The sequence below is a fragment of the Dendrobates tinctorius genome, unplaced genomic scaffold, assembly GCF_039654945.1.
Source record: "Dendrobates tinctorius isolate UK_male_01 unplaced genomic scaffold, ASM3965494v1 ptg000011l, whole genome shotgun sequence".
Lineage (NCBI taxonomy): Eukaryota > Metazoa > Chordata > Amphibia > Anura > Dendrobatidae > Dendrobates > Dendrobates tinctorius.
The window spans coordinates 71,355,940-71,381,831 of record NW_027361679.1 but is presented as its reverse complement, the minus strand read 5'-3'; the positions used below and the strand labels follow the sequence as shown (position 1 = coordinate 71,381,831).

The 25,892-nt window shown below is 44.2% G+C and overlaps 1 protein-coding gene across 1 annotated transcript in view; it reads right to left on the bottom strand.

Moving 5' to 3' along the window:
- CSGALNACT1 (chondroitin sulfate N-acetylgalactosaminyltransferase 1) overlaps positions 1 to 25,892 on the bottom strand; it is a 601,617-nt gene that overhangs the window by 367,930 nt on the left and 207,795 nt on the right. The window contains exon 3 of the mRNA XM_073543233.1: positions 3,534 to 3,607. The gene's annotated coding sequence lies outside the window, so the exon portion shown is untranslated. The remainder of the gene's footprint in view (positions 1 to 3,533; positions 3,608 to 25,892) is intronic.

The window sequence follows — 25,892 nt, the reverse complement described above, 5'->3', positions numbered from 1 at the left end:
TTGTCTCTTATCTTTTTCTGGCTGCAGGTTAATCAATAAAACATTAAATAAGTCCTGCAAAAAAAAAACCTCACCCTGATAACACTGAAAAAGAATTATATTTACTGCTCCCGTAAAACATCCCATGAAATGCAATAATGTTCAAGAGAAGAAGCCTTGACTTATCGAGCAATCCCATTATAGCAGTCCAGGTTTTTTTAAGCAACTCACACCTGTCGCTGTGGAAGCCGGCTCTTGATCATCCGTCAGTGATTTTTCAAGCATGAATGAATGGCTGATCTTTTCTTTGCTTCCAAATTGCTTGAAAAACCAATATTAGAAAAGAACTTCTACGCATGCAATATAAAAGGCCATTAGGCGAAGATAAATTAGGTTGGACAGTTTTATTTGCCTAGCAATTTTGAATGATGCAACTCTTCTATAACCTCATGACAAAACTTCTTACCGATGCGCTGGCAAGGACTGAGTTATCATAAGAACATTCTGTGGATCCAAATCACATTTTCTATCCAGCATTTCAATGTAGGGAGATCGATTTATAGTGTTTTCACCAGAAAACTGGTGAGAAATGCTTTGAAGATTCCCACATTTTAAATTTTTTGAACAACGCGGAGTTGCAAAATAATTTTGTGACTTTGGGCATTTTTACGCCAGTTTCAAGCAGTTCAGCTGTTGGAGAAGTCAAGACAGGATGTGGGCACACCAACCCATCAAATGTATTATTGGTGCAGGCGTTTGTTACCGCATAAGTGTTGCTCCAGTCTATGGTAAGGCTCACAGAAGCCCATGCCACTAAGAAAAAGTGAAGAATTCATCAAGTCATTAAGTAACATGCACTTCATAACAAATTTGGCACATCAGACTCTTGCACAGCTGGAGTACTAGGCATCATTCCTAATGAATTGGGGCCATACTATCTAAACACATGAGCGCCCCTATTCAGGTGATTTAGGATGCAAACATTGAAGGGGGCCGATTTGGATCCAAGCAACGAAACAGGAGTGAGAAATTGGTAAGAACTACATCACATACATTACTATATCTGACACACTTTTTTTCCACCTGTTTTCATTTCTGAAATGATAAATGTTGCAAAATGTTCTCACAATATTTGTGTCGTTTTGTTATAGTTTTATTAGCGACTATTAAGCTTGAGAAATTTCCGTCAAAATCAGATGTAAAATGAATGCATAATTGTGGACAAATTGCATTAACATTGCAAGGACTAAAAACTGGAAATGTAATAGAATCGTGAAAGCGAATTAGGAAAGAGTTACGGCATAGCTTGAAGCAGTAGGTAGCTCCTACAAATTTGTATCCAAATGTTTGCAACAACTTCATGCTGTATAGTAAATGTTTCTACCAAAGAAAAACACAATAGCAGTGAAGCCTGTACAAACAAGGTTTTATATCATCTCCAGGCAATTATGTAGATTTTTTCACTGCATCTTTCATTCATTGCTATGAAAAGAGTGGATATCCTGTGGATATGCCATAAATGTTGATGAAAAGATGACATGAGAATACTGCCTTTTAAACCACTTTACAATGCATTACTGTCATTTGTACTATGTATTAATGTTTGTGTGTGTGGGTTTGTGTAGCATATATTTTTACAGTATGACTGCGCTGTCTTAAATTTCTACAGTATTTAAAATGTATTAAAGTTCTTGCTATTACCATCGTAATGGCATTTTTTGTAACACTTCTGGTAGTTGTGCTGCTAATAGCTTACAACAGTGATGGCATTCCTTTTAGAGACCGAGTGGTCAAACTGCAACCCAAAACCAATGCCATCACGGCAATTAAGCCTGAATATTGAGGTTTTAGTTTAAAAAAAATAACTCATGCAGAGGAGCAGGCGGGGGGCAGCCGTGAGCAGCCACAGACTGGAGATATAAAGGAATATGGCTTCCTTTCCTGGTATATGCTCTTCCCATCCTGGTATATGCCCCTCATCCTTGATATATGCCCCCACATCCTGGTATATGCACCCTCATCCTGGTATATGCCCCCCCAATCCTGGTATATATGTTCCCTCTCCATCCTGGTATATGTGCCCCATTCCATGTATATGCACCCCCATCCTAGTATATGCTACCCATCTTTGTATATGCTCCCCATACTGGTATATGCTCCCCCAATTCCATGTATATGCTCCCCCATCCTGGTATATGGCCTTCATCCTTGTATATATTCCCCCATCCTTGTATATGCTCCCCCAATCTATGTATATACCCCCAATTCCATGTATTTGCTCCCTCTTCCTGGTATACGCCCTTCACCCTGGTATATGCTCCCTATCCTGGTATATGCTCCTCTAATCCATGTATATGTCTCCAATCCTGGTATACACCCTTCATTCTGGTATATATGTGCCCCCATGCTTATATATGTCACCCATTCTTGTATATGTCACCCTATCCTTGTATATGCGCCACAATCCTGGTATATATCCCCATCCTTGTATAGGTCAAACCATCCTTGTATATGTCACCCATTCATTGTATATGTCACCCCATCCTTGTATATGCATCCCCATCCATGTATATATGCCCCCATCCTTGTATATGTCACCCCATCCTTGTATATGCGCCCCCATCCTGGTATATATGCCCCCATCCTTGTTTATGTCACCCCATCCTAGTATATGCACCCCCATCCTGCCAGCGCCACAATTCAACGCATAGAAATATTAAAAAAAACACAGTAAACAATCCTACTCACCTTCCTTCCTCTCCCCCTTCGTCTTTTGAAGCTGGCGGCTGATTTCATCGTCCAAGTGACGGGAGGTGCATGACATCACTGCCTTGCACCGGCATCAGCTGCTGGCCTCTGATTGGCCAGAAGCATTTTGTATTGCGGCTCACAGACTTGGCAAGTTCATGCACTGAAATACACTTCAGCTGGATGTGTGTCCAAGGACGCAGATACAGCTGAAGTAAGGACTGGTGTCACACACTGGCCACCTGCCGGCCTCGGTTCACTGATGCGAAACGGCACACAGGGAGGGCTCTGCGTGCCCCTTCTGGCTTGCATGCTATAGGTTCGCCACCACTGGCCTACAACACCATGAGTTGAGGGTTTTTTTTTGTTTTTTTTTAACAATTTTGATAAAATCACTGTTCTAGCTGTTGCAGATCTAGCAGTGCTATGAGTTCTGAGCCGGTATAGCTCCACCCATACCAATGATTGGCAGCTTTCTGTGTACACAGTGCATTGAAAACTGCCAGTCGGTAGTTGGAGCAGGGTTTTGAATATGTAGGCCTATCTGGTAGCAGGTTTACTAGTCCTCTTTTTACAAAATCACTGTTTTATCTGCAGATAACTATCAAAATTAAAGTATGCAGCCCAATAAGTGAAACAGGGTCTCTGTCACTACATTATTTTGTTCTCAGATTAGGTGGCACAAACCTGGTGACAGATACCCTTTAAGTGTGTAAGATATATTTAATTAGTATTATACCATGGTGCACAGTTCCCTCATCTATATCTTTCTATATTTATTATTTTGAAAATAACACATCACTTACCAGACTTGGAAGATTCATATTTTACACTGTGGACTTGAACATTTGGGTACACAAGGATCCTGGTTTGTTCTTTTCTATAGGAAAATATATGGTCCCATGTTAATCTTTATATATATATATGAAACAATGTTGTTTATTATTACTCTTTAATGTTATATAGTTATATCTCAAATCAGCGTTTACATAGTAAAAATTCAAATACCATTATTATCATCCAGACAAGAATATCTGAGCCCTGACGTACTCCGATTAATTATAAAAGTTACAAGCTCTGTGTTAAATCACCATCGATAGCGCCAAAGTGAGTGATGAAAGTATTTATTGGTAAAGCTCCATCAACTACACCACAAATTAACGGAGTGTCACGGGCCAAAACACAGCAGTACTGTGATCATAATTGAAGACAAATTAAAACTTCTGGATGTTAACACAAATACCCAGACAGCACATAAAGAGGCTGAATAGTTTCAACTGAAGCATTTTCAACAATGGTTGTGAAGAACTATGGAAAAAATGAAGATGCATTAAAAAACAAATGAATTAAATAAAAAGAAAGTTATGATGTGTGCAGTATTAAAGGGGTGACCCAACACACAAAATGTATTTTCTAACTATTTTAACACCCTAACCATTTTTGTAATTTGCTTTATTACACAAAACCCTACATTTTCCCCTCTTTACCTAACCTCTAAATCATCTACCTAATCATCCCTGCTGGAACAGTATGTCAGAGAGAGCAGCGCTGCAGTTACTTAGTAGTTTGCTGCGTCACCATTCCCTATGAAGGGGACTTGGATCCTGGTTGATGGACATTGTGGCAGAAGTGAGTGCCAGCTCTCTGATTCTGTCTCCACCACCGCCGTACCGCCTGACAAACAATACCTCATCAGGTGACAGAGACAGAAGCAGTGCGTGACACCGATGTTGCCCCATAGCTTCTATCACCGCCTTCAAATGAATTGTCATCAGGGAACAGCACTGGTGTCAATCACTGCCCCTAGCTGCCGATATCACTCACATCTACCACAGCGTCTATCACCCAGGATCCAAGATGTCTTCAGAGGAAGCAGCGATGCAACAAACTAGTGAGTAACTGCAGCATTACCCTCTGTGACGTCCAGTCCTAGGAGAGGCGATAGACGCTACTGGGAGTGAGTGCAGTTCCAGCCTCCTGTGACATTACTTTCAAGACTCCTCTCCAAAAAAAGGTCACAGGAAGTATAGTAAAAAAACACATTTAGGGACCAGCTGAATAGGTAGAAGTTTGGGCATTGTGTAATAAAGCATATGACAAAAGTGGTTAGGGTATAAGGACAGATAGTTAGAAAATACATTTTAGGTGCCAGATCATTCCTTTAAGGTGTCTCGAGAAGTACTCTAGAGGAGAAATAAGATAGCAAACAGAAAAAGAAAGACTAAGGGCCCCGTTACACGTATCAATGTCCCAGCGATCCCACCAACGATCTGACGTGGATGGAATTGCTGGGACATAGTTAGCTGATCGCTAGTGCGGCTCTTAGATACCCGCTGTTTACATTGGAAACCATCTCCCAGCGTCGCTGATCGCTGGTCTCTCGCTGCCACATGCAGCGATGCGCGCTGGACAGTGGGAGACCAACGATCAAAAAACGGCCCAGGACGTTCAAGCGCGATAAGCGATACCCGGCAGGGGGGGCGGTCGCTGATCCATGTCACATAGAGCGATATCGCTGGCGAGATCGCTGTGGCGTCACAAAATCAGCGATCTCGCTGGCAATCTCGCTGTGTGTGACGGGGCCTTAACAAAGGGAGAAGGAGGATTATATCCTATAGGGACAATTTAAAAAAGGCATCATTGTTGGAACTTCTTAATCAAGCAGAATCAATCTAAGGCTATGCGCCCACGTAGCGTTTTAAAACGCACAATGAAAACCGGACTCCTTCCCAGAAATCGCGCGTTTTTTTCCCGCGCGATTTCACCGCGATTCTGTTCGCGATTTTGCTGCGATTTTCTCAAGCACTTTCCAAGCGATTTGGAGCATCGCTTGGAAAGTGATTGACAGGTTGGTCACACTCGTCAAACATAGTGTTTGACAAGTGTGACCAGCCTTTTACTATTGAGGCCGCCTATGCGGCCTCAATAGTAAAAGATAGAATGTTAAAAATGATAAAAAAATAAAAAATCGGGGTACATTTACCTTCCGACGTCCCGCGCTGCCATCCCGGGCCTCAGCGTTCCCAGCGATGCCTTGCGAGACCTGTGATGACGTTGGTCTCGCGTTACTATAGCGATCTCGCGAGACCGCTAGAGTCACACGAGACTACGTCATCACAGGACCTTGCCGCAAGGCATTACTGGGAACGCTGAGGCCCGGGAATGCAGCGCGTGACGTCGGAAGGTAAATATACCCCGATTTTTTATTTTTTATTCTTTTTTTCACAGGGGTATGGTACCCAGGGCCTGGATGACAGTCTCCTCTCCTCCACACCGTGGGTACCAACCACACATGAGACACTTAACTTCCCGCATGGTGGGCATAGCCACATGCGGGAAGTAAGCGATTCTCATGCATTCCTATGGGTGCGGAATCGCGGCAATTCTATGCGATTCCGCACAAAAGAATGATCATGCTGCGATTTTTTCCGCGATGCGATTCTGCTACGGAAAAAAGCGCAGCATTAGCACAGCATTTGTGGAATGCCATAGGAATGCATGGGGTGCGTCATGTACAACATTTTTAAACGTTTTCGCAGCGTTTTCACGCTGAAAATCGTGGCAAAAACGCTTAAAAATCACATCGTGGGCACACAGCTTAAAAGTGAAGTGAACTGGGTAGAATCCATAAAGTATTGCCATGAGAAACATAATGAATAGAAAGAGTCTGAATGTTCCTGTGTTTTGGCTATAAGTTTCTTTCTGATTTTCAGAGAAAGAATATACTGAATTCTAAGCTGAAACTAGTTAAAAGGTTCCTGCAGGAATATAAAGAAAATACAATACATACTTGAGATAAATACACTGTAAATATAAATACATTTCTAAATAACCTTCTTCAGCAAATCACTTTTGTTTTGTCTATGTAGGCAATAACTTTTAGTACATTAAACCGGTGCCATTTACACTGACAAAAAATTGTACTAAATGTTAACAGGACACGTGCTTTGCTGTCAACATGTGCCGCAGCAAGCTCCGTGACTGTGATATTAAAGGTATTGTAAGATATTTAACTTACAATTTTTATAATGACTTTTTTTTATTTTCTATTTCCAGAGAACCACCTTAAACCCTTTCCTTGCTACAGATGTACGCCATACGTCCCGGCAGGGTTGCAACTCAGAAGCTACGGATGTAACAAATATAGGTGCTTCTCACAAAATTAGAATATCGTTAATTTATTTCAGTTCTGCAATACAAAAAGTGAAACTCATATTATATAGAGTCATTACAAACAGAGTGATCAATTTCAATTGTTTATTTCTGCTAATGTTGATGATTATGGCTTACAGCCAATGAAAACCCAAAAGTCATTATCTCAGTAAATTAGAATAATTAACAAAAACATCAGCAAAGGCTTCCTAAACATTAACAAAGGTCCCTTAGTCTGTTCAGTATGCTCCACAATCATGGGGAAGACTGCTGACTTGACAGATGTCCAGAAGGCAGTCACTGACACTCCACAAGGAGGGTAAGCCACCAAAGGATATTGCTAAAAAAAAAAAAAGCTGGCTGTTCACAGAGTGCTAAATCCAAGCATATTAGTAGAAAGTTGAGTGGAAGGGAAAAGTGTGGTAGAAAAAGATGGACAAGCAACCGGGATAACCGCAGTCTTGAAAGAATTGTTAAGAAAATGCCATTCAAAAATTTGGGGGACATTCACAAGGGGTGGACTACTGCTGGAGTCATTGCTTCAAGAGCCACCACACACAGACAAATCCAGGACATGGCCAACAAGTGTCGCATTCCTGGTGTCAAGCCACTCATGACCAATAGACAACACCAAAGCGTCTTACCTGGGCCAAGGAGAAAAAGAACTGGACTGTTGCTCAGTGGCCCAAGGTGTTTTCAGATGCAAGTAAATTTTGCATTTCATTTGGAAATCAAGGTTCCAGAGTCTGGAGGAAGAGTGGAGAGGCACACAATCCAAGCTGCTTGAGCTCTAGTGTGAAGTTTCCACAATCAGTGATGGTTTGGGGAGCCATGTCATCTGCTGGTGTAGGTCCACTGTGTTTTATTAAGACCAAAGACAGCGCAGCTATCTACCAGAAAATTTTAGAGCACTTCATGCTTCCCTCTGCCGACAAGCTTTTTGTAGATGGAAATTTCATTCTCCAGCAGGACTTGGCACCTGTCCACACTTCCAAAAGTACCAACACCTGGTTTAAAAACAATAGTATCACTGTGCTTGATTGGCCAGCAAACTCACCTGACCTAAACCCCGTAAAGAATCTATGGGGTATTGTTAAGAGGAAGATGAGATACACCAGACACAACAATGCAGACAAGCTAAAAGCTACTATCAAAGCAACCTGGGCTTCCATAATACCTCAGCAGTGCCACAGGCTGGTCACCTCCATGCCACCCCGCATTAATGCAGTAATTGATGCGAAAGGAGCCCCGACCAAGTATTGAGTGCATTTACTGAACATACATTTCAGTAGGCCAACATTTCGGATTTTAAAGTCATTGTTCAAGCTGGTGTTATAAAGTATTCTCATTTACTGAGATAATGAATTTTGGGTTTTCATTGGCCATAGTCATCAACGTTAACAGAAATAAACACTTGAAATAGATCACTCTGTTTGTAATGACTCTATATATGAATTTCACTTTTTGTATTGGAGAACCAAGCTCAAGATATCAGTGGTTAGGGCGTAGTCAGATGGACAAATATATTGAACCGTGATCAGACCGCAATGCCCAAACTGGCCGGTGGCTCCCCCATCTAAGGCCGGTTTCACATTTGCGCTTTATAGCGCAGCGACGGCCTGCGCACGGCCGCCGCTAAGCCCCGCCCCCTCCCGGCTCCCTGCCCGCCCCATCCGGTCATCGCTGCCTACTGGCGCACATGGACGCTTGCGATCTGCGCACCCTATCTTTAGCAAAGGGTGCGCAGATCGTGCGCTGGCAGGATTTTGTTGTGCGCTGCGCACTTTTGAAGGTGCGCCATGCGCGCCGAAATGCAACATGCTGCATTCGACGCACACAGGCGCACCTTCAAAAGTGCGCAGCGCATAGCAAAATCCTGCTAGCGCACGGCCAGCGCACGATCTGCGCACCCTATGCTAAAGATAGGGTGCGCAAGCGTCCATGTGCGCTAGTAGGCGGCGATGACCGGATGGGGCGGGCAGGGAACCGGGAGGGGGTGGGGCTTAGCGGCGGCCGTGCGCAGGCCGTCGCTGCGCTATAAAGCGCAAATGTGAAACCGGCCTTAGCGTGACAACTGCATTACAACAGGGAAAAAAAATTGAAAAAATAAATAGGTAAAAATTGGAAATATCCCTTTTTTCTTTTAAGTCCCATATCCATGAAAAAACAACAACATATATTTGGTGTTGTTGCATCTGTAGTGAATGCCATAAAAAAGCAGAATTCATAACAACCCAAACTATAAATTGAGCACATTTATCGCACCCAGTAAACACAATAAAACAAAGCCAAAATTGCTTTTATTGTTTTATGATCATTTCACTTAAGTAATTAAATATAAGCACTGAAAAAGGCTCATGAACTTCAAATTGGTAACAATACAATCTATGGTTGATCACACACAAAAAAAACTAATAAACTTTTAACAATATGGCAACACAAACACAATTTTGGAAAAATTTGATTTTATTGTAAAAAGTGATAAAATATAAGTTAACGATACATATTTGGCATCGTCATGTTCATACTGAACCAAACTATGAAATGACAATTTCAAAATTGCTGTTTTTATGTCATGCCACCTCACAAAAGATGGAATAAAAAGTGACAACTACAACTTTTCCTGTTAAAAACAAGTCCTCATACAACTGCAGCAACACGAAAAAAAACCATCTCCCAGAAACCGGTGACAATAAATATATACTGTATATTTATTTATTTTTAAATTTAACCACTTAAGGACTGAGCCAATTTGTACGTTAATGACAGAGCCTCATTTCCATGTCTGACCAGTGTCACTTCATGTGGTAATAACTCTGGAATGCTTTAACATATCCCAGTGATTCTGAAATAGTTTTTCAAGAGAAAATGGACCTCAGTATTTGTTGTGCAATTTCTCCAGAGAACATTGATACCACATATATGGGAAAACTACTCTTTGGGCACATGGCTCGGATGGTAAGGAGCACAATTTGACTCTTGAATGCAAAATTGACTGGAGTTGAGAACGTGCGCCATGTATCGTTTGGGGAGCTCCTGATGTGCTAAAACAGTAGAAACACCCCACACGTGACCATATTTTGGAAACTAGACCTGTCAAGGAATTTATCTAGATATCCGGTGAGTACTTTGAATAAAGGTAGCAAGCCAGGGGACGAAGCATTATATTGCGAAACACATGTCGAGTGTGGTGGGTCCCTGGTCTGTTACACTGTATGCAGCGTTACCGTACCTTTATTTATTGTTTTATGTGTGATGTGTTTGTATTTATATATTTTTACATATCTGTTTGATGCAGACTGTTGGTGTAGACTACATTCACACCATTCAGTATTACTCTGATAGTATTATGAATTGCTACCTTTATTATTTGATGTGATTTGAGTAGCCTACTACTATATAGGATTCTTATTATTTAGGTCACAATATGCCTGATCATTTGACATCAATATGACACTTTGTCCCTACTTTATAATATGATGTTTTATTTCACTTAATTGACCTCATCTGGATTATACAGTGTACTACATGTGATTTTTACCCAGGTGTACCTACCTTCTTTTTTCTGCATCTGTAGCCCCCATTTTTTCTGATCTATTGTGATATTTTTCTTACATTTATTTTTAATGTTGTACAATAAAGATGTTTTTAGCTATTTGCAAAGAGCCTCATATATTTAAGTGCTTTTGTTCCTTTTATGCTTCTTTTGGCTGTATTCATTTTGGATTGAGAAATTTTGTATAGCTACCAGTAAAGTGGACAACCCCCTACATTTCTGTAAATAGATGACGAACTTGAGTGGGGACTTGTTTTTTTTGTGGGTTGAGTAGAAGCGTTTATTGGGGTACAGAACATTTTGGATCATATTTATCCTGCTATCTACTCTGAGCACTTACATCAGAGGTTCCATCTAAATGTACAAAATATATGATTCAGATGAAATTCCCGAGCTACTCTGGACTCCGTCTGACTTCTGTTTGGCGGTATCTGACTTTTCAGAAGTGCATAAAACTGTGGTTGACCGCACTCTTAGGCACTCCTAAAAAGACGTACACTGCCAGATCATAGGACAGATGGCATCCACATTGCCTCCATCTGCCTTATTATAGGGCATCTCTGGTTGGAGGTTCTGTCTGAATCATGTATTTCAGAGATTTACACAGAAACCCAGATGGAAGCGCTCAGCACGGACCACAGGATAAATGTGAGCCGAGCCTTACTGCGATCTTTGGGAGGCAGAATGAACAAATCAACAGCAGGTGAATAATTGGTTTTATTTATTTTGTAAGCAATTATTTGTGCAATATTACTGAATGAATGACTTTATTCCCCAGGTGGGTGCGATTACCGCGATACCAGATTTATTTACTTTTTTATGTTGGTTGTTGTCACACACTAAAATATGCTTTTTTTTGCAAAACAAAGTTTTTAGATTGCCATATTTTGAGCTATAACACTAGTATACAGTGATTTTGGTGCCAATGATGTCTGGTTTTATATTAGGTTAATGGTGCTGATTAAAAATATGACTTTGATTTTGCCATATTGGCTCTAGTTTTTGAGATCTTTGATAATCAATTAATTACAGTAGAATTCAGGCTTAAAACAGTCACTTATGGCATTTCAAGTCTACAAATTGAAATACAAAATAATTCTATGGGATCTTTCATTACCTAAGACCAAAAGCTACTGCATTTGACATCACACACAAGTTGCATTTGGGGATTCTTTTTATGCTGTTCACTGTGTTGTAAAAGTGATAAGACGACTTTATTCTTCTGGTCAGTATGATTACAGTGATACCACATTTAAAGTGTTTTATATTATGTTTTGTCGCTTTTACACAATAAAATAGAATTAGACTTACCGCTAATTCGGTTTCTAGGAACATTCTAAGACAGCCACCGTGGAGGTTGTCTCCTCGCCCTAATGGGGGACAGGAAACACAAAGAGGTTAAATAACCCTCCCTTTCCTGCTACCTCCAGTGTTTTCTCTGGACATACTAGCATGAATAGTTACCGCCAGTAGAGCAGGAATTGTCCAGTAATATATTAGATAGGGAGGGAAATTAGTGCTGTCGTGGAAGGTTCCTAGAAACCGAATTACCGGTAAGTCTAATGCTATTTTCTCTAGTCACCTTCCACGACAGCCACCTGGGAGTTATACCAACACTAATTTTTAGGGAGGGACCACGGCTTGCAGAACGCGTCTGCCAAATGTTAGATCCCTATTAAAATTCAGGTCTGTAGTGTCTGGTAAAGGTGTGTACAGAGGACCAGGTGGCAGCTCTGCATATCTGCTCCGAAGATGCGTTCCCTCTTGCTGCCCATGATGTAGCGACTGATCGAGTAGAGTGGGCCTTTAGCGTCTCAGGAGGAGAGAGATCTCTTGATGAATATGCCAGGGAGATGGACTGCTTGATTCAACTTGCTATCGTGTTTTTTGCTGCTTTCTTTCCCTTGTTTCCGTCCTGAATAATGAATAAACAGGTTCTGGTCGATTCTCCAATCCCTGGTTATTTCAAGGTAATGGAGAACCACTCTGCAGACATCCAGGGTGTGGAACTTCTCTTCCTTCGTATTAGAAGGATTCGGGCAGAATGAGGGCAACACAATATCCTGACCTCTATGGAAGTCTGACACCACCTTGGGCATAAAGGAGGGGCTAAGCGCAGTACTATACTGTCTGAGTTGAGCAGGAGGTATGGTTTCTGTATCGATAGGGCCTGAAGCTCCCCTACCCGTCTAGCCGTAGTGATTGCTACGAGAAAGACTGTTTTGAGTGTGAGGATCTTCATTGAAATTTCTGACAAGGGCTCAAATGGGGCCTGTGTTAGGCTATTCAGCATTTTATTAAGATTCCAGGGGGGAACCCGACTAGGGAGTGAAGGCCGTATTCTACCTGCAGCAGTCATGAATCATTTGACCCAGCGGTGTCTGGCTAGGTCCTGGTCAAAAAAGGAGCTAAGGGCAGATACCTGTACCTTAGCATGCTTGGAGTAAGTCCTAGCTCTAACCCTTTTTGCAGGAAATCTGAGACCTGGGCAATATTGGGATGGAAGGGATCAGGAACCCTAGGTCATATTTTGCCGTAAATGGCATTTGTTACCGCCTTTCTACTTTTTTGAAGGGTCCGTTTTACTTAATCCAATAGACCTTTGGCCCTCAGAATGTTGGCCTCAATAGCCAAGCCACTAGTCTTAATTTGCTGGGGTTTGGGTGCAGTAAGGGACCCTGGAAAAGGAGGTCGGTTTTTTGGGGTAGAAGCAAGGGACCTTCCAGGGCCATGTCCAACAGGGCGCTGTACCAGCTCTGTCCTGGCCACATAGGAGCCACCAGGATTGCTGTGACCTTGTCTTCTCTGATCTTCTGCAGCGTCTTTGCCAGCATAGGGATTGGAGGAAAGGCATAGGCCAGGTTGAAGACCCATGGATGAGCAAACGCATCTGTCCCCTGGGCTCCATACGTGGGACTGAGGGAGAAATAGGTTGTCGTTTTTGCATTTTGAACCGCATTATTCTCTGACGAAGGTCTGATTGACGATCCTCGGGGAGAAAGGGCGTCCTCTTTTCTGAATCTAAGAGGATCCCAGGAATTTCTTCCTTGGGGAAGGATAAAGGTCTGACTTCTGGAGATTCCGGATCCAACCTAGGGATTCGAGCATCTGTAGGGTCTTTGATACGTCCTGGTTCAGCTGGGGTATCGATGGAGCGACAATGAGCAGATCATCTAAATATGGCACAATGCATATTCCCTGAAGACGGATAGAAATGACTGCTTCCCTCATAATTTTCGTAAATACCCTTGGCGCTGGGGATACGCCAAATGAGAGGGCGTTGAACTGGAGATGGCTGATCCCCTGGTCGTGTGAGACCGCGAACCTCAGGAACTTCCGGTGATTCGGATGAATTGGGACGTGGTAATAAGCGTCCCTTAGGCCTGTTTCACACATCCATTTTTTGCCGTCCGCCAAAGTGTGAAAAAAAGGATCCGTTTCCGTTTTGCAACAAACGGATGCTACCGGATCCGTTTTTTGGACGGATCTGCTTTAGCCACTAATGCAAGTCTATGGTTAAAAAAACGGATCCGCCAAAAAAAATGGCGGATCCGTTTTTTTTTGCAAAACGGCAGATTTTGACGGACGTCTAAAAACGGATGTGTGATCCACCTCTTAGGTCTATCGTTGCCATCTGCCATCCTTGTTCGATAAGAGGGATTGCCGATTTTACTGACTCCATCTTGAACCTCCGGTATTTGATGAAGCGATTCAGGGGTTTCAGGTTTATGATAAGCCTGTGTTTCCCGGAGGGCTTCTTTACCAGGAATAAATGGGAGTAATGTCCTCTGCCTATTTCTTGTAGAGGTACATACCAGATTACTCTTTCCCGTAATAGATCTTCTATCTGAAGAAGTAGGACCTTTTGGAGACTTGGGGACTGTGCATGGGTGACTCTTAATGCATGTGGGGGGGATGCTCGAACTCCAGTTTCAGCCCTGACTGTATAGTATGCATGATCCACTAGTTCGAGGTCGTGACCTGCCATTGGGCGAAAAATTGAGTGAGCCAACCCCCCCACCGGGAAGTCACTGTTTGTCCGGGGGTTGTTGTTGCTGAGGGACAAGAATGTTTCTCCCCCTTACCCCCCTTCGGGTAGCTCCATTGTCCCGTCTTGCCTTTTCCTCTGAACTCCTTCTGGGAGGACTGTTCTCGTGGGGGACGAAAAAAATCGTCTTTTGTCGACTCTCTGTTCACGTAGGGATTTCTTTTTGTCGGAACCCTTTTCGAGGATGTCATTCAAGACTGACCCGAACACATAGTGCCCCTGGAAGGGAATGGCACAAAGTTTTGTCTTAGAGGTGATGTTTCCCCCCAAGACTTCAGCCACAGGGCTCTTCTAGCCGAATTTGCAAGGACTAGGGACCTTGCTGCTACCCGCACCGTTTCTCCTGAAGCATCGGCTAAAAAACCTGTTGTTTTTGGAGGATGGAAAGGGAATCTAAGATTTCCTCTCTGGGAGTACCCTCTGAGAGGTGCTCCTCTAATGTACGAAGCCAGAAAAACAATGATCTGGCGACGCAAGTAGATGCATTATTTGCTTTGAGCAAGTTCGTCGAAGCTTCCCAGGATTTTTTAAGATGACTCTATCTTACGATCCATAGGATCCTTCAATTGGGAAGAGTCCTCGAATGGAAGGGATGTCTTTCTAGTCACTTTAGAGACCTGAACATCTATTTTAGGGACCTCCCACAAAGAGTTGTCACCCTCGAGGGGAAAACGTTTTTTTAGTTCGGAGGGTACACTGAGTGCCTTCTCGGGAGAAGACCACTCCTGAGCTATCAGATTTTGTATGATTTCGTGCACTGGGAACCCCTTTCTACCTCTGAGTCTCAGCCCCCCAAACATCTCATCTTGGACAGAGAGCTTGACCTCCTCCTCCTCCACCCTCATGGTATTTCTCACCATGGAGACTAACTCCTCCATATCCTCAGAGGAGAAATAGTATTTCTTTGTGTCATGTTTGGAGGTGGATGTGGAGCCCTCATTATCCCAAATATCCTCTGATCCTGAGGAACGGATTTCTTCCGAATCTGAATCGGCTTCCGTAGGTGCCCTTTTCCTCTTTTTTGGGGGAGGGCCCTGGGTCACTGGGGACTGGGCTGCCATGGAGGTCTGAACCTCCTGTTTAATGAGAGTTCTTATGCTGTCAAACAGGGAGGGTTGTTCAGTGCGCAAAATGTTTTGCGTACAGGGTTGGCATAACTTCTTCTTATAAACAGACGGGAACCTGGCACCACAGATACCACATTTGCGGGGGTTTCTTGGGGCAGAGGCCTTGTCTTCCTGTAAGAAGAGAGAGAAGGCTTACTCAGACCCGTGCTACCAAAGTTTGACAGGTAAGGGACCGGCCCTGCTACTCACTGTGGGAGGGGGAACGCTGGGCTCCGCAGATGCAGCAGTCGAGGGCTTTTCACCATCCATGTCTGCACTCACACCACAGACACACTGCGCTTACCTGGAGCCTGTAGCACCCTTATATGGGTGTTGCAGCGTTGCTTGTTTCGTGCCCCTCCTTCCTCCTGGTCCGTGGGGAGGAACGATCGCCCGACCCCATGCTGCTACAGGATTTCCCGGGTGCTGGATGCCGGCGCGCATCCTCCATCACAGGGAACGCTGGAGGACGCGAACCGGAAGCGCACACCGACGTCACTTCCGGTCGGGCGCCCGCCCCCTCCTGACGTGCGCGTGGCCTGTACAGCAGCGTGGGAGGAAGGAGGAAGCCGGGGAGCTGGCTAGAGGACCCCGGCCTGCACTATACCGCCCCGCTTTACCCCGGAGGGTGCGGGAGGGGCGGACCAGTACCGAGTCACAGCAGGAGGTGGAGACGGGAGCAGCGACGTGGAGGAGGAGAGGCGAACCTCCCGACCTCGGCTGCCCAGCTGTATCTAGGAGCTCCACTCGCTGGCCACGGCAGCTTCTTGTAACCTCTTCCTGCCCCACTGGGGGACAGGAAAAACACTGGAGGTAGCAGGAAGGGGAGGGTTATTTAACCTCTTTGTGTTTCCTGTCCCCCATTAGGGCGGGGAGACAACCTCCAAAGTGGCTGTCGTGGAAGGTGACTAGAGAAAAACAAGTTTATAGAAAATTATTATTTTTGTTTTGCTGTATTCTGTGAGCTACAGTTGTTTTATTTTTCCATTGATGGAGCTGTTATGGTGGCTTGTTTTTTTGCGGGACAAGATGAAACTTTCGGCTATACTATTTTTGTATTGATCTTTTTGATCAAGTTTTATTCTACTTTTTTTTCAGCGGTATGATTAAAACCCATAGTTTTTTTTCCACTTTTTTTTATGGTGTTCTCTGAAAGGGTTACCTAGTGGAAGTTTTTTAGGTTAGGTCATTCCTGATGAGGCAATAGCAAATGTGTTTACTTGATTTTATTTATTTTTGTTTTAACATCATGCATTGCAATGTATCAGCACTGCAATGCATGAGACTTGTGTGATTACACAGGCAGATCACCTGTTGCACCCTGCTGTAGCTGGGTGTAACAGGTCACAGTACCTGACACACCAGGAGGTAATTGTTTGATATTCCATGCCATGACAACCATAAGCTCCCAGTGATTTCATTATGGGGGTGCTGATGAGGGTGAAAGAGAGCCAACTCCCTCTCACAACCTTCCAAATGTCACGAGCAAAAGCGAACGTGGCATCTGGAAGTTTAATCCCCCAGGGGCGATGCTGGCACTGTGCCTTACAGTTAATGCTTTACTGCAGAAGCTTGGCTGTTAGCTGTGCCTAGCTCCTGCAGTGATGAGGCGGGAGTTGCTGATATTTCATTACCTCCTGTGCGATCATACTGTGATCGGTTAGTCAGATTGACTGACCAATCACAGAGATCTGAGTGCGGGGACCCATGACATGGGTCCCTCACCTCTTCCTGTGTCGCTCAGATGTTAGTGACTGTCACAGCTGTCACTGTGCGCTACAGCACTTTGAAAATGTTAAGATATTGGGATGTAATCACAGAGACATCAAAAATTTTGTTGCAAGAAAATCATCAGGGTTGCAAAAAATGTGGTGAATAAGAAACGTGACGTGACCATGAACCAGTTATCCTCCATTGCTCTTCATTTTTCAGAACTGCAACTTCCCAGTGCCCAGAAGTACAAAAAAATGTAAATTTGATGCAAAATTATATGAAGGTTTATATAAATTACTGAGTGACAATCTGACAATGGGCTAGGTGTCATCTTACAGAAAATATATAGGTATGTGGGCTTAATATCAATTTTTTTATTTTGTAAATTCAATTTTATTTGTACATATCAAGAGTACAAAAAATTATCTTCTCTACCAGAGGAAGTAAGGCCCCAATTCATCAAAATGTTTACGCTACAATTCCAAAGCCTAAACCACCACCAACCTTTCCTATCCCATCGCACAGGAAAGGCACTACTATATTCAATATAAAGTGATTTGTCCTGATGAAGTGTTGTATGCTTAGAAACACGTTGACAAATAAAAAAACGCTTCAAAATACTCTTCACTGTCCTTTCTTCGTCTGGTGGGAGATTGCCAGCGCGATTTCAGATCCATCTTTCCATTTGTCTATATTTTATCTGCCTCAGTGTATCCGCAGCAGCCTTCTGCTCTCACATGCTAAAAAAGGAGTTGTGACTGTCACAACCCCACAAGGTGAGCATAAACCATGTTTCTGTTTTCTCTCTTTTATCCCGGATAAGACCCTCTTTGCACTTAATTGTCTCCCCAGCCTATTTTTATCCATCTGATCAGAGAAGACAGCTAAATGCTAACAGAGCACCAGGCAGGGTGAATACATTGGAAATGCAGTCATGTGTCAGCGCCAAGGTGAAGTGATCAGTGATCACTTTAAAGGGATCCTGTCCATTCCTTTTCCCATACGCGTTACCACAATATTCCTCTATACGGAAGCGGTTAATGTTCTCACCGTAGCAGCAGACGTTACAGGAGTATGTTTGCCCAGGGATTTTAGTAAAGTCTCGTAATGCTCAGAACACTGTCTAATTTCCTTGCTGTCCAGACCTAGCATCCTACACGAACTTGACCATGGCTCTATCTCACTAATTGTCAAGAAGGAGTCTGCTTTCCTTGGCAGTAGCCTCTCCCACTGTGGGCTAGTCCCAAATATTAACTGTATCTGTCCCTGCAGTCTGTTGCTGGGCAGATCTCCCTAACAAACACTATGCATCTTATAACACTAAGCACTACATTACTATACATATATTACACTTACAATGCTTATCACACTCTATCTTACTGACTACAGTCACTATCTTACCCTGCCTATGATATATGTCTTAAGTCCTATCCTATGCTATACACTACTACATTATACTTTTATCTTTACATTAATTATGCACTATACATTATCATATCACACTATATATCAAAATAAATTGCAATTCACATGATATCGCATAACTACACCATATAAGCACCGAAAACCGTAGGACCTTGTTTACACTACAATACCACGCGATTGGTATCTTTAGGGGTAGGAACATGACAGTCCAGTCCACACCCCTACAGTTTCAGAGAAAAACTTACTTTAAAAGCCACTGTTGACCAAGACTGTGCTGTGGACTAGTCAGACAATCGGGACCCCGACGGCTGTTCCCTGCCCACTGAGCTAGAGTGACAGGTCTCTGCCTATACATACACATATCAGTCAAGATAAGTTGGTGGGGAGAAGCCACCAGGGAACAACCTTTAGGAATAGCATACATACCAAGCTGAAATAATGCAGTCAGTGGCTGATACATGCTGACCACGGAGTATTTATTTCCCAGACCAAAAAGCAATTACTGATTTTGCAATGATATTTTAATTATCTAACTAGGTAAGATCAGGAACTTAATGATCATTGTTGCAGGGGGAGTGACCGCATCCAGGCTTATGGAGCATGGAGACTCAGCTGGGTCAGTGTTATTGTAGGGGCATCCCAGAACACACTTCCAGTGGAAAACTATTGCGGAGCAGAGAGCCACAGGCACAGTTGTTTTAAATTTTTACAGGACCCATGACATAATATCATGAGTCATACGTTATCAGAGTTTCATCTTTTTACTGGACAGAATATTGCACCATGCTGCTCTGGTATAACAGTCAAAAAGCATGGGACACCTTACAGAAAATTTGTATGACCAAAACAGACAGTATGCCACGGACAACAGACAATCCAAACTTTCTATTTAATGCTGAAAGGGAAAGAAGAGACACAATGGGGTGTCTCACTTCTGTATTTTACCACTGTTCTCTATTTCATTTTAAGACTATTGCCAAGTTCTTTTTCAAATTTCATTAATTTTTGATTGTTTCTTATACATTGCAGAAACATCTGGGAAAGCACTCCTGCAAATAGTTGTCAATGTTGGCCTTTTTACATACTTAGATTATGAGTGAGCTATCACAGTACAGTCTAATTCCCATAAACAAATGTAGATTATCTTTTATACAGAATGGTAACCTGAGGAGTAGACATCATATTGGAGGAGCTTAATTTTACAAGTGCAAATATCCAGCTGTTACAGAGAAGAAGGCAGCTCGGGTACATCACATAAGCCTACTAGCAGCTGCTGTTCTTGGCAATTTCTGAAGCAAGACATAAGCTTTCTAGATTAGCCCTCCCTCTACATCAGCATCTGTATAAACAAGAAAACTGTTATATCACTACAAGGCAAGAAATAGTGTAGGAGCTGCTGTTGAAAAAAATATACAAGATAATGCCATCATCTATTGTGGAAAAGATGAACCAACATATATCAAATCGTTGCCATTAAGCTGTATACAATAAAGACAAAAAGCCATGACCATAGTAACTATATTATTATTATTTATTTATAAACACCATTGGTTCCATTGTGCTGTACATGAGAAGGGGTTACATACAAATTACAGATATCACTTACAGTAAACAAACTAACTATCACAGATTAATATAGAGGGGAGAGAGGACCCTGCCCTTGCGGGCTTAGGGCCCCGTCACACATAGCGACGCACCAGCGATCCCGACAACTATATGACCTTGTCAGGATCGCTGGTGAGCTGCCAAACAGGCAGCTTCACCAGCGATCAGCACCAGCGACACGCGGGTAACAAGGGACGCACGTCGCTTAGTTACCCACAGTGTACTTTAGTTACCAGCGCGCTGGTGCAAGGAGCTGGTAACCAAGGTACACATCAGGTTTCTAAGCGGCGCACACCGCTTAGAAACCCGATGTGTACCTTAGTTACTAGCGTCAGCTCGCTGATAGCTGGTCTCCTGCCTGCCATACGCAGCGATGCGTGCTGGCCAGCGGGAGACCAGCGATCAAAAACATGTCCTGGCCATTCCAGGACGAACTGCGATACCCGGCAGGGGGGCCGGTCGCTGGTAAATGTCACACATAGCGATCTCGCTGGTGAGATCGCTGTTGCGTCACAAAACTTGTGACTCAGCAGCGATCTCGCTAGCGAGAACGCTGTGTGTGACGGGGGCTTTACATTCTACAGGATGGTGGGGAAGGAGACGGTAGGTTGGGGGGTTGCAGCAGCTCCAGTGATGGTGAGGTGGTAGCTCCAGTAGTGGTGAGGAGGCCGCGGGGATCATTGCAGGCTGTAAGCTTTCCTGAAGAGATGGATTTTCAGGTTCTGTCTGAAGGATCCGAGTGTGGTTGATAGTCGGACGTGTTGGGGGAAAAAATTCCAGAGGATGGGGGCTATTCGGGAGAAATCTTGGAGGCGGTTGGGTGAGGAGCGAATAGGTGTGGAGGAGGGAAGGAGGTCTTGGGAGGACCGGAGATTACGTGAGGGAAGATATCGGGAAATTAGTTCAGAGATATATGGAGGAGACAGGTTATAGATGGTCTTGTAGGTCAGTATTAGTAATTTGAACTGGATACGTTGAGGGAATGGGAGCCAGTGAAGAGATTTGCAGAAGGGAGAAGCGGAGGAGTAGAAAGGAAAGAAAATTAATTAGTCGGGTGGCAGAGTTAATGAGGACTGGAGAGGTGCGAGGATGTTAGCAGGGAGGCCACAGAAAAGTATGTTGCAGTAGTCGAGGCGGGAGATGAGGAGGGCATGCACAAGCACTTCAGTAGATTGAGGGTTGAAGAAGGGATGGATTCTGGAAATATTTTTGAGCTGGTGGTGACAGGAGGTGGAGAGAGCTTGGATGTGCGGTTTGAAGGACAGGGCAGAGTCAAGGGTTACTCCGAGGCAGCGGACCTCTGGTACAGGGGAAAGCATGATCTTGTCAATTGTTACAGATAGGTGGGTAAGGAAGATCTGTGAGATGGGGGAAAGATGATCAGTTCAGATCTGTCCACATTGAGTTTGAGGAAGTGGGAGGAGAAGAAGGAGGATATGGCTGATAGACACTCCGGGATTCTGGAGAGCAGAGAGGTAATGTCTGGACTAGAGAGGTAGATCTGAGTATCATCAGCATAAAGGTGGTACTGGAATCCATGAGACTTTATGAGTTGCCCCAGGCCAAGTGTATAGATTGAGAAGAGTAGGGGTCCTAGAACAGAGCCTTGGGGTACTCCAACAGAGAGAGGGTGGGATGAGGAGGTAGTGTGGGAGGGGGAGACGCTGAATGTGCGGTTGGAAAGGTATGAGGAGATCCAGGATAGGGCGAGGTCTTTAATGCCAATGGAGGAGAGGATCTGTAGTAGGAGGCAGTGGTCAACTGTGTCGAAAGCAGAGGACAGGTCTAGAAGGAGGAGTAAAGAGTATTGTCCATTAGCTTTGGCTGTAAGTAGGTCGTTGGTAATTTTGGTCAGGGCAGTCTCAGTGGAATGATGGGGACGGAAACCAATTGTAGATTGTCAAAGAGAAAGTGAGTTGAGAGGTGGAAGGAAAGTTCAGAGTGGACGTGCTGTTCCAGGAGTTTGGAAGTAAATGGGAGCAGCGATATTGGGCAATAGCTGGACATGGCTGTTGGGTCAAGGGTTGGCTTTTTAAGGAAAGCCGTGTTTGTGGCATGCTTGAAAGAAGGGAAGGTACCAGAAGTTAGTGATAGGTTGAACAGGTGGGTTAGGGATGGGATAAGAGTGGTGGTGATGTTGGGGAGGAGGTGGGATGGGATAGGGTCAAGTGCACAAGTGGTAAGGTGTGATTTGTAGAGAAGATGATCAAGCTCCCCTTCAGTGATGTTGGAGAGGGTGGTTATGGGGTTTGGGCATTGGTTTGGTATACAAAGGGGCTGTGGTGGTTGAGCAATAAAGACTTGCCGTGTTTGGTCTATCTTGTTTTTGAAGTGTGTGGCAAAGTCCTCGGCAGAGATTAGGGAAGTCGGAGGGGGCAGTGGTGGGCGGAGGAGGGAGTTAAAAGTTGAACAACTGTTTGGGGTTGTGGGATAAGGAAGATACAAGGGATGTAAAGTAGGCCTGTTTAGCAGAGGTGAGGGCAGATTTGAATGTGAGTGTTGCTTGTTTGAGTGCAGTGAAGTCGTCTTGCGAATGCGTATTCTTCCAGTGCCGTTCTGCAATTCTGAATGCTTTCCAAAGCTTTTTAGTGATGTTATTGTGCCAGGGTTGTCTATTGACTCGTCGCACTCTGCTATGCATGACAGGGGCGACTGAGTCGATGGCTGATGCAAGAGTGGCATTGTAGAAACTAGTGGCAGTGTATGTGTCGTGGAGTAAAGATATGGAGGACAGTGGTAGAATAGAGTCAGAGAGTGTGCAAGTGTCTAGATGTGCGAGGTTTCTGCGGGGGTGCGCATGCTGCTGGACATGGGTGACAGGTGAGGAGGACAGGGACGAGAAAGTGAGTAGATGGTGGTCAGATAGAGGGAGAGGGGAGGTGGTGAAGTTAGATAGGGAGCAGAGACAGGTGAAGACCAGGTCTAATGTGTGTCCGTCTGTGTAGGTGGCTGAGGATCATCAAAAGATGATGTAAGGGACAGGAGTTTGGAGGCTGCCGACTAGTGGGTGTCAATGGGGATGTTGAAGTCACCCATGATGATGGTGGGAATGTCAGCAGAGAGAAAGTGAAGGAGCCAGGTGGAGAATTGGTCAATAAAGGTAGTGGTCGGGCCCTGAGGTCGGTATATGACAGCCACTTGGAGTGATGTGGAAATTTATAGTTGGGTAAATTTACCCCTGTGCGTACTGTGGCCTGCCCAAATTAGACAGAGTCTTACTGAGCGCTCAAAGAAGGAAAGACGCCAGACTTGGGTGGCAGCAATACCTCCCAGCAAAACTCTGGAAACTTTAGTCATATATGGTCTTTTATCAGTTCGTATAAAGGAGTGGTTACTCATTAACATAAAGGCTTTACTTCTTAGCTAATTGGTCAGTTTTAATGCATAAACATATATGGGCGTCGACCTAAGGTGACAAGCATCAGATGATATACTGCTCTTTGTCTTACAATGTCAGCAATGTTCTGATATCGGCTGGCCCATCTGGCCTAAACTTCCTCTTTCTATGTCTGGGACAAATATCACAAGACAATTCTATCATAAGATACCATCTGCTCCCCAGACTATCTCATGGGGGGGCAGTAGGTCATTTCCACCAACTAGTTACAAGGTTCAAACTGTGAACATGTATCTGTGTGCATATAAGAATATATGAGTACATGAGTATATAGCAGTATATGGAATATATAGCCTATAGCAGGCAAGTGAGATCTATATGAAATACATATACATATATATTTCTATAACAATCCCCCCTTAGATATCACTTGCCCTAAAACCCTGCTCCTGGCCCAAAGCGCTGCAACTCTTTTATGCTGCCAGTGGACTGACATATGCCTAGTGCACACATCCTCCTCTGTACAGACTTTTCACAAATGGGCAGTCAGGAGATCTGTCCCTAAAGGGGGTATGGTGCAATGTAATCAAAGTCTCTTAGCTAGCAGTCTATGCAGTCAGTGCATGTGTATTCTCCGTCAGGTAGGTAATTTATTCAGTCAGGGAGGTCATCCACAGCATCATTCCAGCTCAGGTGTATCTTCTGGTATGAAGGCCTTTTCCTGTAATGCAATGCGTGGATCCAGGTGGGGTTTTCTCTCCAGGTCGGCTGCGTCAGCACTTGGAGAAGGGCCATTGGATCTGGGATCGAGTGCTTCTCTTTACAGACGTTTTTTCTCACCAACACTCAGCAGTCTCCTGATTTCAGGACGTGCATACCAGGCACCGAATCTGGACCTGGCAATGAGGGAGAAAAACTCGAGAATGGACATTAGCAAAATTCTTGATAAATTCAATTACACATGCAGACAAAGTATCATATTGCATAGTCAACTGCTAAGTAAAGAATACCCCTAAACTGGGTTTTTTACCCAAATAAAGTCTCATATTGGTGACAGCTTTCTCTGAGCCTACGGGAGTGTCTAATGCCAGGGTTTGTCTGTCTCTTGGGCAGATCTTTTAGCATGCTGCTCTTAAGTGTCCCACCTAGTCTATGGTGTGGGATGGTGAGTAGTGTGTAGGCCTAAGTCTGACCCTACTGCTGATCAGGTCTCTTGTGTTAGGTTTGCTGTGTATGCGGGTCCCTGATCACTTGCTATTGCTTCTGGAAACCCCATATCTGCACACTATTTTTGAGAGTAGCTTCTTTGCAGTAGTCTTTGCCAACTGGTTCCTTACTGGGAAGTCTTCAGGCCAGATGATGTGGGGGAACTTTTCCCGCTTGTCCGATGTTAAATTTGTCGGTGGCCGAACAGCTGCCGGGAATCTTTGCTGTTTAGGTGTGAGTTGAGTCCAATCAGGTCATTCATCTGTGCCTTCACTTCTTTGTGGGGGCCATGTGCCCATTGAACCACCGTAGGATACACACTTTGAGATAGACTGGGTCTGTCTTGAGGGAGACGTTTTGAGGTAGACGGTTTCTTGGAACCCAGTGCTTTTGGCCTTCAGCATCCAGCTTTTCTTCTCCTCCTTCCGAGTCTGATCCTGTTACTTCTTGTACAGGTTTCAGGAAGTCATTTTGTCAGGTTTAGTGACTGGGTTGTGGTAATTGACATTCTCTGAGCTGATTGTGGGATTGTTCGCGCCTCCCTCTGTATGAAGACTCGTGTTAGACTGCGTCAGAGGAGGACTTGGGACTCTTTGCATTGGTACCGGTCCAGCCGGTATTCTCCGGGGATGAGGGGGAAGGTCAAACTGTCGTAGCCTTGGGATGCCTTCGGACTCATGCAGCTCGTCTCGGGGAGTGTTGCCATGGACTGCCAAACGTAGGACTGTGCTGGAGGAGAAGCTTCCCCACGAGAGGGTGGTGGAGGACAATCTTCTGGAATGTTCTCCATCAAATACGTCCTTTCTGGTAGAGGTGTGCACCATTCTTCTGCCTCAGAATTCATATCTACATCAGAGTCTTCGTCCTGGAAATGATTCAGCTTGTTGGCTGGTGGAGGAGGAGGCAGCACTTCTGTCCAATTCAGAGATGGCATCTTCAATGGTTTTCCCATTGACTTCTGTTTGCCAGGTTTTCTCGTCTTCAGTCGTCATGTAGTAGCCGTCCGGCTCTACGACC